The 13,868-nt window shown below is 38.2% G+C and overlaps 1 pseudogene across 1 annotated transcript; it reads right to left on the bottom strand.

Moving 5' to 3' along the window:
• Window positions 1-464: 464 nt before the first annotated feature.
• Window positions 465-13,637, bottom strand: LOC114306275 (cytochrome P450 76C3-like; annotated as a pseudogene). Its single transcript, XR_014344931.1, has 2 exons — window positions 12,749-13,637; window positions 465-1,221 (listed from the first exon to the last, which is right to left on the bottom strand). The product of XR_014344931.1 is annotated as a cytochrome P450 76C3-like (transcript).
• Between the last annotated feature and the right edge of the window lie 231 nt (window positions 13,638-13,868).

Below are 13,868 nucleotides of genomic sequence, written 5' to 3'. Positions count from 1 at the left end.
ATTATAGAGATCAAAATGACACAAAAATCAAAATATAGGAACTAGATGTGTAATCCGCCTTTCTTTTTTCCCACTACCATGTGTTCAGAAGGGTGTTGCTATTGTTTCCTTGTCTTCTCTCTTCGTTATATTTTTATTATGCTTTTACCCCTAAACTAAATTATTATTAAGGTAAAAAAAAATTTTAAAACGAAATAACTTCTCATTATAAAGAGATAAAATAAAAACAATAATAAATTTTTAAGTGAAAGTATTGAGAAGAAAGAGCGCTATAAATAGAAAGAAAGGATCATTGGTGACAATTGAGGTAAAATATGCATCAATTAACAAATGATGTAATAATAATGTAACAAATAGCTTGCAATGTGTCCCTTGGAAACATGAAGTAGAAAAAGGCACGTTGTGTTTGGTTGGATAATTGGAGAAAGGATTTGGAAAGAAAAATAGAAAATGAAAGTGAAATGTGAATAAAATATACCTACATTTCACCTAATTTCATACTTTTTCCCTTTCCTTTTCTCAAATCCCCAACCAAACACATAAAGTAAATTGAATTCACTATTATTCTTGATTTAGCACATTGTTGTGCTGGTTGTGATTCCCTCAAGTTCAGTTTCTTCTAGTAGTTGAGATAGCACGAAGCGGCGTTGCCCTTTGCAGTGTGAGACCAAAAGTATCAGTCATGTCCAAATTTTTTGGGGTCAAGCCATCAGGAAGCTTCCAGTCAAAATGATACACAAGTGAAGCTATCATCAAGCTCACAACCCTTTGAGCAAGAGGAATCCTAGGACACATTCGGTGCCCAGAACCAAAAGGAAGAAAGGCGAAATGTTGGCCTTTGTAGTCCATTTCCGACCCCAAAAACCTCTCTGGCATGAACTGAGTTAGGTTTTCCCAGTAACTCGGGTTTCAAGCAATGGCCCACGCATTCACAAGGACTTGGGTGCTCTTCGGAATAAGAAAATCTTGCAACTTCATGTCTGTTTCGGTCTTGTGGGGTACAAGAAAAGGCACTGATAGGTGCAACCTCATTGTTTCTTTCACAACGACGTGTAAATAAGGCAATGCAAGGATCTTGGATTCTTCTATTCTTCCTTCTGCTCCTATTGTCTTTGTGACTTCTTCGCGCACTTTCAACATTATATTGGGATGAAGTAGTAATTCAGTCATTGCCCACTCGACTGTATTTGAACTAGTTTTAGTTCTTGCAAGCATCAAATCCTGCGCAAAGAATTTGGTCAGTAGTTGTACTAAAGCAAGCCAGATCGTTCTCATTTTTAAACTATAGTCTGCAAAGTAAAAAGTATTATGGGCAATGATACAGAGTTCTAAAACTAGAGCTCTAGTCTCTACTGAGCTGGCAAGGAAAAAAAAAGAAAAAAAAAAACAATATAGACATACACATCATGTTACAAGTGAGACCCACTACTATATTAAAGCTCTCCTATAACTCTCCTTTTAAAGCTCCAAATCATTTTTGATTTTTTAAACCTTAGTCAGCAAAGTAAAAAGTATTATGGTGTTGAGATGAGGAATCAAACAACCAATTTTCAATTAGCCTTCTTAGATCGATGCACCAGCCAACACACAACAAAGCAGTTAAGTTTGTGAGAATCTCGTACAACTATATTTGTAATTTAAATTATATTAGTAGTACCTACATTTTATTAGGGGTGAGCATGGTCCGGATTGGACCTGATTGGGGTAAAACCAGGACCAATCCGTTATCTACGGTTCCTAAAAAATTAGAACCAATCTAATCCGTTTAAAACGTGGTACCAATCCGAACCAATCCATTTAAACATGGATTGGATCGACTTAGGACCATGGATTTACATAATTAAATAACAAAAAAATATATATAACACTTTAATTTCATAAAAATATAAATATAACACCATATTAGTTTCACAATAGAAACATGTCTTTTCATGATAGCGACATATTGTTCTAGAATTTAAACAATCATAAGAAAGCTAGTTTCACCATAAGTATTTAGATCATTACAAATTAACGCTAAAAACTAGCAAACAAAATATGACAACCCTCACCACTGTTTACTGATTAATCACTGATTACTGCTAAACTGAGACTAAACATGTTAATTGACTGACTGATTGAAATACTGAACTGATCGATTGAGTGTGCTAGTCTAAATGCATATCTATCTGTTGACTGTTAAATTATTTGTTCATGTTTTATGTTTTAAACTGCAAATTGAAGGCCTTATCGGCGACCGAATCTGAAATCGATTAGTAATATGTGTTAATCATAATTTATGTGATTTTATGGTATAATTACTTGAATTTGGATTTGGTATGATTAAATTAAATTAAATAATGCTAAATTGCAATAGTTGGATTTATTCACCAAACTACCACTTGGTGGCCACTTTATACCAAACACATTTGAGCCTTATTACATTCAAACAAAACATTTCTTCAGCCCATTCTTGTGTTCATAGCCGACTAGAGAGAGAGAGAGATAGGAGAGAGCTTGTTTCCATCTCAAATTGGCTTAGAGACTTGGAGAATTGGTAGAAGATTTGCAAATTGGACTCCTACACCTAGAATTGGAGACTTAAGGTAGAGATTATACCTTCTTGTTCATGTATTCAAGTTATATGTTGCATGGTTTATGGAAGTCTAGTGATTAAGGTCATGAATTAGCTTAATTTGTTGAATCAAAGCTTAATCTTTGCATGCATGGGCATATTCTTGCATTTTGAAGTTGTTCTTCACAAATTTGCCACATGCATGTTCATATTTTGAGTATAGTTCATGATTTTACCATGTTTTTTGAAGAATTAGCTCATTAGAGCATGTAATTGAAGCTTTGAATTGGTTTAAACTCATGCACGTCATGTTTGAGTTATGTTCTTGGAAATTAGTTTGAAACTGAGTTTAATTGAACTACCTTTGGGCCTTGATTTCTCAAATTGATCTTTGAAACATGTTATACTATGGGTTTTGAAGTGTTTTCCAGAAAATTAGCCCAAGAGGATCGAATTTGGTGTTTTAAAACTTGGTTTTGAGATTGAGGTTCGAATCTGGAATTTTCAGAATTTGGACTTCTGCTCAAGCGGGGTTACTGGCGCTCGAGCGGAAAAATCGTGTTCCCAGCACTTTCATTTGTTTTACAGTACGCTCGAGCAGAATAATGTACGCTCGAGCGGGGAGTTGTGTCACACGCTCGAGCGGGTATCGAGCACCCAATCGAGCGTGATTTTCACACATCCAGTACTTTTATTGTAGCTTGCAGTCCGCTCGAGCGGATTGATTCACGCTCGAGCGGAGACCTTTGTCTGCATGTCCGCTCGAGCGGATATGGACACGCTCGAGCGGGACCCCTGTTTTCTAAAAATATTTTTAAAGTGCATCTTTGCATCCTCATTCCATCCTAGGCATTCTTAGGCCTAGTTTCAGACATCTTAATGAGGATATTGATGTAGAACCACACTGAGGCAAAATAGGCATTAAGTTATTTTTTTCCCAACTGTGTAGCTTAGTGTGTGTTCACTCTGGAACTGTGTAGGGTTGGCATCCGTAGATGCGCTCTAGCTTATCTATAGCCTAGAACTCTGTGAGTAACAATGTTGTAAAGATATGTTCGAAAATGAATGTTTTCTGAATGATCAACTGAACTGTTTACTGTTAAGTGAATGAATGTTTGTCCTCTATTCTGAACTGTATTGTGGCATCCTTAGCAACTACTGTTACTGTTACTGCTACTGTTACAGAGATCTCTATCAATTCCTATCTTGGAACTTCTGTTTACTGTTATGATGGCCATCATTGACTATTCGGTCTTTCAAGACCTACTGTTTACTGTACTATTCTGCTAATGGATGTACCACATATGACTGTTATGACTGAATAACTGATACACTGAATCAATTGACTGTTTTCAATACTGAAAGGACATTCATTCTTAACCTCTTTACACGTTATGTTATTCACTGGGCTTAAACTCACTGCTCATATATATATGTAGGTGTACAGGCACCAGACCAGAGCTAGGAGCGTGGGTAAGACTCCCTTTTGTCAAAGCCAACAACTGTGCCTCATTGCGAGGTTCCGAGCCTGTCAAGCTAGGGCTTTTGGGGTGTTTTAGTTTTCCCCTTTCTTGGTTATGTTCTGTATAGACTGAATGTTTTTGTACTGTACTGTTTTAGATAGGGATTGAGTCCCTGTCCTGAATGATTGTATATATTGTACACGTATGTACAGACTGTTCTGTTATGAATGTGTATATATATAAAAAGTCTTTTTATATACAGACTGTCACAGGTCATTGGACATCTTTTAATTACTGTTTTGGCTTCTGCCAGCCCCTATACTCTGTATTACTGTTAAGCAGGCCTTCGGTAATCTCGGATTACTGGCCGGTTACAGTGCTAAACCCATAGGGGCGGGTTTGGGTCGTGACAGAGTGGTATCAGAGCGATACTTAATCACAAGTTATACCGCACACACGTGTCCAAATGAGCTATAGGATGTCCTAGAAAAGTGATTAGGGCATTGCATGAGCATGATAAGTGTGTGGCTAAGACATGAATATAACTGTTAATGTGATAATTTGTCTAAGTATGCAACTGCCTATGTTTATAATTGTTATAACTGCCTATAGTGAGATGGACAACGCAAGAAATGTTGATGAAACTGAATCCTCTGAGGCAAAATGGCGAGGTTGGAGAGAATAGTGGAACTACTAACTGAAAGACTAGAACAACAACAGAACTAACAGCCCCCACCTCCTTTAGTACAACCAAAGCCACCTATGAATGATGATATCATAACTCTGACACAGAAATTTAGTAAGATGAAACCGCCATCCTTTCAGGGAGGCCTCGAACCGCTAAAAGATGAAGCTTGGGTTCTTGAGACTGAAAAGTTATTTGAAGTTTTTCCATGTTCTGAAGCACACAAAGTGCTACTGGCCACCTTTACTCTACAAGAAGAAGCTAGAAGGTAGTGGATGCTTATCCGTAATGTCAACACTGTTATGACTTGGGCTCAGTTCAAAGAAGCCTTTTTCGAAAAGTACTTACCTCAATGTGTCAGGGACAGAAAGGTGACCGAGTTCGAACAACTGAAACAAGGCGCCATGTCCGTAGGAGAGTATGAAACAAAGTTCACCGAACTTACTAGATATGTACCACACATGGTGGACACCGACTACAAGAAGGCCAGGAAGTTTGAAGATGGCCTCAATGTAGAAATACTAGACAGGATCAATGTACTGAAATTACTGAAATATATAGATGTTCTTGACTGAGCCATCATGGCAGAAGCAAATATTGAAGCACTGAAACAGACTGACTCACTGGCAACTGAATGGCGCAATAAGAAACGGGGTTTTAAATTCAAGAAAGGCAGAAACAACCCACTGAACAAAAAGCAAAACTCAGGGTCAACCACCAGCTCCAGTCAGGGAAATGGTTCCATACCGCCCTGTTCTGAATGTGGTAAGAAACACAAAGGGGTTTGTTATAAATTATCTGGTGCTTGTTACAAGTGTGGCAAGGTGGACCACATGGTCAAAGATTGCCCTTCCACTCCTCAGGGCAATAGTAAAGCTACACCTAGCACAACAGCATCAACAGCTGCACCGAAACCTAATCTGAAAGCTACTGGGAAAGAGCCTATGAGGCAAGGCCGAGTGTTCACACTCGTACCGGGAGATGTACAAAATACCGAGACCGTCATGTCAGGTATCCTCTCAATTTGTACTCAAAATGCGTATGTTCTGATTGATTCGGGGTCTACACATTCATATGTATCGCATGCTTTTTCGCGAAAATTGAATAGACCATTGGAACCCATGAATTACTTGTTAGCTGTATCTTCACCTGTTGGGGGATTTATGACTTGTGCTTATATGTACCCTGCATGTGAAATTATTGTTGGGGATATGCATCCGTATATTGATTTACTGCCATTGAATATTGACCATTTTGATGTAATATTGAGGATGGACTAGTTAACGAAATATCATGCTACCATAGACTGTGTAACGAAACAAGTAGTTTTTCGTCCACCCGGTTTGCCTGAATTTGTGTTTAATGGAGTTGGAGTAGTGCCTCCCCCGTATCTGATTTCCTCCATGAAAGCCTTTAAATTGATTAGAAAGGGGCGTAAAGGGTATTTCTGTTCTGTATTGACTATGCCTACTGATGTTAAAACTGATGTGAACAGTATTCCTATAGTTAGAGAATTCCCAGATGTATTTCCAGATGATCTTCTAGGGGATTTGATTGATAGGGAGATTGAGTTCACCGTTGATGTGATTCCGAGTACACAGCAAGTATCTAAAGCTCCTTACCGAATGGCTCCAACTGAACTGAAAGAATTGAAAGTGCAACTGCAAGAACTGTTAGATAAGAAGTTCATCAGGCCCAGTACTTCGCCATGGGGCGCACCTGTCTTGTTTGTGAAAAAGAAAGGCAACTCACTGAGACTTTGTATTGACTATCGTGAACTGAACAAGGTAACTGTGAAAAATAAATATCCATTGCCGCGTATTGATGACTTATTTGATCAGTTATAGGGTGCTCAAGTGTTCTCTAAGATTGATCTCAGATCCGGATATCATCAGCTAAAAGTTAAACCAGAGGACATTGACAAAACTGCTTTTCGAACGAGGTATGGACATTACGAATTCCTAGTTATGCCTTTCGGAGTTACCAATGCACCTGCTGCATTTATGGACCTTATGAACAGAATTTTTAAACCATTCCTCGATGAATTTATTGTTGAATTTATAGACGACATTCTGATTTATTCTAAAAGTAGAGAAAAACATGAACATCATTTGAGACTTACCTTACAGACCCTAAGAGAACAGAAACTGTATGCGAAATTGAATAAATGTGAATTTTGGCTTGATCATGTTATGTTTTTGGGACATGTTATTAGTAGAGATGGCATTTCAGTTGACCCACAGAAAGTTGAAGCCGTGGTAAATTGGCCTAAACCAACAAATGTTACAGAAGTCCGAAGCTTTTTGGGGTTAGCGGAGTATTACAGAAGATTTGTCAAAGACTTCTCCAAAATTGCCTTACCACTGACGTAGTTGACTCAGAAGGGGATATCATTTGACTGGACTGACCAAAGAGAATCAACATTCCAAGAGTTGAAAACTCGACTTGTGACTGCACCGGTTCTCACCCTACCTTCAGGTACGGATGGTTTTACCATTTTTAGTGATACTTCTCATAAGGGTTTGGGATGTGTTTTAATGCAGAATGGGAGAGTTATTGCCTATGCTTCCCGACAACTGAGACCGCATGAAAAGAATTACCTGACCCATGATTTAGAACTTGCTGCAATAGTGTTTGCACTGAAAATCTGGCGTCATTACCTTTATGGGGCGACATGTGAGGTGTATACAGACCACAAGAGTTTGAAATACTTCTTCACACAGAAAGAACTGAATATGAGGCAGCGGAGATGGTTAGAACTGATAAAAGATTATGACCTACAGATTTTGTATCATCCGGGGAAAGCTAACACCGTTACAGATGCACTGAGTCGGAAATCGATTGGAAACTTAGCCTGTTTACTCACCGGACAGAAAGAGTTACTTTGTGACCTTGAGAAATCTGAAATTGAGATTGTTTTGCGAGAACAAGGTGGAACAATAGCTGCTATTTCTGCTCAATCGGCACTGATTGAAGAAATTAAAGAGAAGCAGCAACAGAATGACTTCTTGAAAAAGATCATTGAAGAACGGGGATCTAAACCGAGGCCGGATTTTAAATTTGAAAGTAATGTGCTGAAATTTCAGGGAATATTATGTGTACCGAATGACTCTAAACTGAAAAGAAGAGTTCTGCAAGAGGGCTACAATTCGAAACTGTCTATCCATCCAGGGAATACGAAAATGTACCAAGACTTGGGATTGAATTTTTGGTGGCCGGAAATGAAGAAAGAAATTGCTAATTTTGTGTCAAAATGTCTTCATTGCCAACAAGTTAAAGCCAAACATCAACGACCCGCAGGCTTACTGCAACCTTTACCAATACCGGAGTGGAAATGGAAACATATTACTATGGATTTTATTGTTAGTTTACCTCGCTCCAGTAAAGGTATGGACTCAATTTGGGTTATTATTGACAGACTGACTAAATCTGCTCATTTCTTACCTGTCAAAACAATTTATAATGCGGACAAATTGGCTATACTCTATATTGATGAAATTGTGAGACTGCATGAAGTGCTTGTGTCCATTGTTTCTGATAGGGACTTGAAGTTTACATCGAGATTCTGGCAAAGATTACAAACTGCATTCGGTACTGAACTAAGATTGAGTAGTGCATACCATCCTCAGACAGATGGCCAGTCAGAAAGGACCATCCAGACTCTGGAGGATTTGTTGAGAATGTGTGTCCTTGACTTTCAAGGAAATTGGAAAAGCCATTTACCGTTGGTTGAATCGCCTACAATAACAGTTTTCACTCAAGCATTGGTATGGCGCCTTTCGAGGCATTGTATGGCAGAAAATGTCGATCTCCGATTTGCTGGGCAGAAGTTGGAGATGGGCCTTTACTTGGGCCCGAAATTCTGTATGAAACTACAGAAAAAGTAAAACTGATCCAACAGAGACTGAAAACTGCACAGAGCCGACAGAAAAGTTATGCGGATGTCAGAAGGTGAGACAGAGAGTATGACGTAAGTGATCACGTTTTTGTGAAAGTGACACCAATGAAAGGCCAGACTCGTTTTGGAGTCAAGGGTAAGCTAGCGCCGAGATATGTCGGACCGTATGAGATTATTGAGAAAATCAATCCGGTGGCGTATCAAGTAGCGCTTCCTCCTGAAATGGAGCATATGCATAACGTCTTTCATATTTCTATGTTGAGAGATTACCTCCGGGATCCCTTCCACGTGATTGAGCCTACCCGTGTAGTGCTAAGTGATGACTACACTTATGAAGAACAGCCCATTCAAATTGTGAACAGACGGATCAAGAAGTTGAGAAACAAAGAGATTCCGTTAGTGAAAGTTGACTGGCAGAACCATGGTGACGTCTATGCCACTTGGGAAAGGGAAGATGATATGCTGAAGAGATATCTTGAACTGTTTTCACTGGATCCTGTTTTCTTCCAAAATGAAGGTAATTCGAGTTTGGAGGACCAAACTCTTTATAAGGAGGGGAGACTGTGACAACCCCCACCACTGTTTATTGATTAACCACTGACTACTGCTAAACTGAGACTAAACATGTTAATTGACTGATTGATTGAAATACTGAACTGATCGATTGAGCGTGCTAGTCTAAATGCATATCTATCTGTTGACTGTTAAATTATCTGTTCATGTTTTATGTTTTAAACTGCAATTTGAAGGCCTTATCGGCGGCCGAATCTGAAATCAATTAGTGATATGTGTTAATCATAATTTATGTGATTTTATGGTATAATTACTTGAATTTGGATTTGGTATGATTAAATTAGATTAAATAATGCTAAATTGCAATAGTTGGATTTATTTACCAAACTACCACTTGGTGGCCACTTTATACCAAACACATTTGAGCCTTATTACATTCAAACAAAACATTTCTTCAGCCCATTCTTGTGTTCATAGCCGACTAGAGAGAGAGATAGGAGAGAGCTTGTTTTCATCTCAAATTGGCTTAAAGACTTGGAGAATTGGTAGAAGATTTCCAAATTGGACTCCTACACCTAGAATTGGAGACTTAAGGTAGAGATTATACCTTCTTGTTCATGTATTCAAGTTATATGTTGCATGGTTTATGGAAGTCTAGTGATTAAGGTCATGAATTAGCTTAATTTGTTGAATCAAAGCTTAATCTTTGCATGCATGGGCATATTCTTGCATTTTGAAGTTGTTCTTCACAAATTTGCCACATGCATGTTCATATTTTGAGTATAGTTCATGATTTTACCATGTTTTTTGAAGAATTAGCTCATTAGAGCATGTAATTGAAGCTTTGAATTGGCTTAAACTCATGCACGTCATGTTTGAGTTATGTTCTTGGAAATTGCTTTGAAACTGAGTTTAATTGAACTACCTTTGGGCCTTGATTTCTCAAATTGATCTTTGAAACATGTTATACTATGGGTTTTGAAGTGTTTTGCAGAAAATTAGCCCAAGAAAATCGAATTTGGTGTTTTAAAACTTGGTTTTAAGATTGAGGTTCGAATCTGGAATTTTCAGAATTTGGACTTCCGCTCGAGCGGGATTACTGGCGCTCGAGCGGGAAAATCGTGTTCCCAGCACTTTCATTTGTTTTATAGTACACTCGAGCAGAATAATGTACGCTCGAGCGGGGAGTTGTGTCACACGCTCGAGCGGGTATCGAGCGCCCAATCGAGCGTGATTTTCACACATCCAGTACTTTTACTGTAGCTTGCAGTCCACTCGAGCGGATTGATTCACGCTCGAGCGGAGACCTTTGTCTGCATGTCCGCTCGAGCGGATATGGACACGCTCGAGCGGGACCCCTGTTTTCTGAAAATATTTTTAAAGTGCATCTTTGCATCCTCATTCCATCCTAGGCATTCTTAGGCCTAGTTTCAGACATCTTAATAAGGATATTGATGTAGAACCACATTGAGGCAAACTAGGCATTAAGTTATTTTTTTCCCAACTGTGTAACTTAGTGTGTGTTCACTCTGGAACTGTGTAGGGTTGGCATCCGGAGACGTGCTCTAGCTTATCTGTAGCCCAGAACTCTGTGAGTAACAATGTTGTAAAGATATGTTCGAAAATGAATATTTTCTGAATGATCAACTGAACTGTTTTCTGAACTGTTTACTGTTAAGTGAATGAATGTTTGTTCTCTATTCTGAACTGTATTGTGGCATCCTTAGCAACTATTGTTACTATTACTGCTACTGTTACAGAGATCTCTGTCAATTCCTATCTTGGAACTTCTGTTTACTGTTATGATGGCCATCATTAACTGTTCGGTCTTTCAAGATCTACTGTTTACTGTACTGTTCTGCTAATGGATGTACCACATATGACTGTTATGACTGAATGACTGATACACTGAATCAATTGACTGTTTTCAATACTGCAAGGACATTCATTCTTAACCTCTTTATACGTTATGTTATTCACTGGGGTTTAACTCACTACTCATATATATATGTAGGTGTACAGGCACCAGACCAGAGCTAGGAGCGTGGGTTAGACTCCCTTTTGTTAAAGCCAACCACTGTGACTCACTGCGAGGTTCTGAGCCTGTCAAGCTAGGGCTTTTGGGGTGTTTTAGTTTTCCCCCTTCTTGGTTATGTTCTGTATAGACTGAATGTTTTTGTACTATACTGTTTTAGATAAGAATTGAGTCCCTGTCCTGAATGATTGTATATATTGTACATGTATGTATAGACTGTTCTGTTATGAATGTGTATATATATGAAAAGTCTTTTTGCATACAGACTGTCACAGTTCATTGGACATTTTTTAATTACTGTTTTGGTTTCCGCCAGCCCCTGTACTCTGTATTTCTGTATTACTGTATTACTGTTAAGCAGGCCTTCGGTAATCTCGGATTACTGGCCGGTTACGGTGCTAAACCCATAGGGGCGGGTTTGGGTCGTGACACAAAAGTAATAAAAGAAGATACTATGCGAGTTTAGGTTTGGATTGAAGTTTTATATAAAATAAGAGAAAATACTATGGAGAAGGGTGTATAATAAAAATATAGACTATTTGTATACGGTCCGGATCGGTTTTACTCCGGAACCGTGGGGTTCAATCCGGAACCAATCCGTGAACTATGGATTTTTAATTTTTCAATCCGGAACCACGGATTCAAAAAACCAATCCAAACGTACTGGATTGGATCGGATTACGAATTGTACGGATTCTTTGCGCAGCCCTACATTTTATCTTTTATATTATTTTGGTCTCTATAATTTTATTTAACTCAATTTTGACACTTAATTTTGATTTTGTATGAATTAGTTCAATTCATGATAATGCCGATTAGGATTTTTGAAAGAAAATGGTCACTAAATTGGTTGAGATTAATTCACCGAGTTGAACAAGTTTCCAATTTTTCCTATATAAACATAATAAATGCGCTTCTGTGCAAATTTTCTATAAAAAAAATACTGACAATTGCAATCAATTGAACGAAATTGAAAGAAAATCATAAATTTGAAAGTTAAAATCAAATCAATTGAAATTACCTAAATGAAAATAATAGAATGACCAAAGTATATGGACAATCAGTATAATTTGTCAATAGTTATATAATCAATATTTCTTTATAGACAAATATTTTAGGGAAAATTACGTCATTTTAGTTTCTGTAATTTTAATTGGCTCGATTTTAACTATGAATTCATGACTTTATCTCAATTTGGTCCAATCGATTTAACTCTCAGCATTTTTTTTATGAAAAATATATACATAAATATCATGTCATATTTTTAAGGGAAAAAATATAAACTTACTCAACTCAGTGAGTAAAGTTTAACTAATTTAGTAATAATTTTTCTTAAAAATACTAACGATATTATCAATTGAATTAAATTTACATAAAATTTAAAATTAAAAATCAAAATTGAACTAATCACAAGTGTGAGGTTCAAAATTATACAAGTACTTTCGGTGTAATTTGTCGAATATTTTATCTTAAATTTATTGTGTTATTAGTAGAATTGAGATTTTGTTCAGATGCAATTAATGGATTATTGTGTTCAAACTTCAAACACCCTTAACCACCAACATGGTTTGAGAGAGAGAGAGAGAGAGAGAGAGCATACCACAAGTAAGATTTTGATATGCTTGCAATTGAATTCAAACTCATTTTCTTGGCTATAATCAAGCAGAGAATCCAACAAGTCCCCATAGCTCGGCAAATTGGATTCTCTATGTTTGAGCCGCCGAGTGACGAACCCATCTCTGACAGCATCAAGCCAGTCGTAAGCAACCTTGGCTCTGCGCCTTAATCCCTGAGGATCCAATGGCTTCAACCATGGAAACACATCAGCAATGTTAAACTTCCCATCAACCACCATCAGTGACTTCACCGCATTCAGGAACTCCTGTACCTCACCAGACTCGAACCCAGCCACATTTACAGAGAAACAAGTGTTCGACATCTGATTCAGAGCAGTAGTGAATGCCAACTCTCCGATCGCCACTGCTCGATCTCTCCTCTCTCTAACATGTTCAATCATCTCTTCCACAGCTTTGTGTCTGAGTCCTCGCAAGGTGTCTAGCTTTTTTGGGTGAGTTAGGTACGTGTTCAATGCTGCGTATGAACCGCCATTGATCGCCCGCGGAGATCCAGAGCACGGCCATGTCGTGGTTCTCGAGCGCAGTGACAGCATCGGGGACGGTTTTGCCAGAGAAAGCCTTGTCATGCTTCTGGAGGATCTCTCTGGCTACGTCTGGCGATGAAGCCACCACGCTGGTTTTACTGCCGAGACGTATGGACATAAGTGGGCCATACGTCTCAGCTAGCTTTGCCAGTGTTTCGTGGGGCTTTGGACAGACCTCGAAGAGGTTGCCGAAGAGAGGGAGGCCAATGGGGCCTGGTGGGAGTGTTCTTCTTCTAAGAAACAATGCAAGGCCGTGGATAACTATCAAGAAAAAAAGGGAGAACAGCAGATAACCAAGGAACTCCATTTTAAGATTTATGTTATGTTCATCTCCGTATGAGTTTTTCTCTCTAATCTGTGATCATATTTATATCAATATAGGTGTGTGTACATTTAAGGCTACCCACCCAAAAAAGTGTACATTTAAGGCTACAATTTTATTTATTTTTTTAGTTGGGATATTATTTTGACCCATACGTATTATTATTTTTTTAATATATTGTGACCCGTGTATGACTCCTTTCTGGGATTGGGATCATCCCTCCTTATTTTCTATATT

Source organism: Camellia sinensis, chromosome 11 (genome assembly GCF_055761805.1).
Source record: "Camellia sinensis isolate YWXY chromosome 11, ASM5576180v1, whole genome shotgun sequence".
NCBI classification, from domain to species: domain Eukaryota; kingdom Viridiplantae; phylum Streptophyta; class Magnoliopsida; order Ericales; family Theaceae; genus Camellia; species Camellia sinensis.
This window is presented reverse-complemented; position numbering and strand designations above follow the sequence as displayed.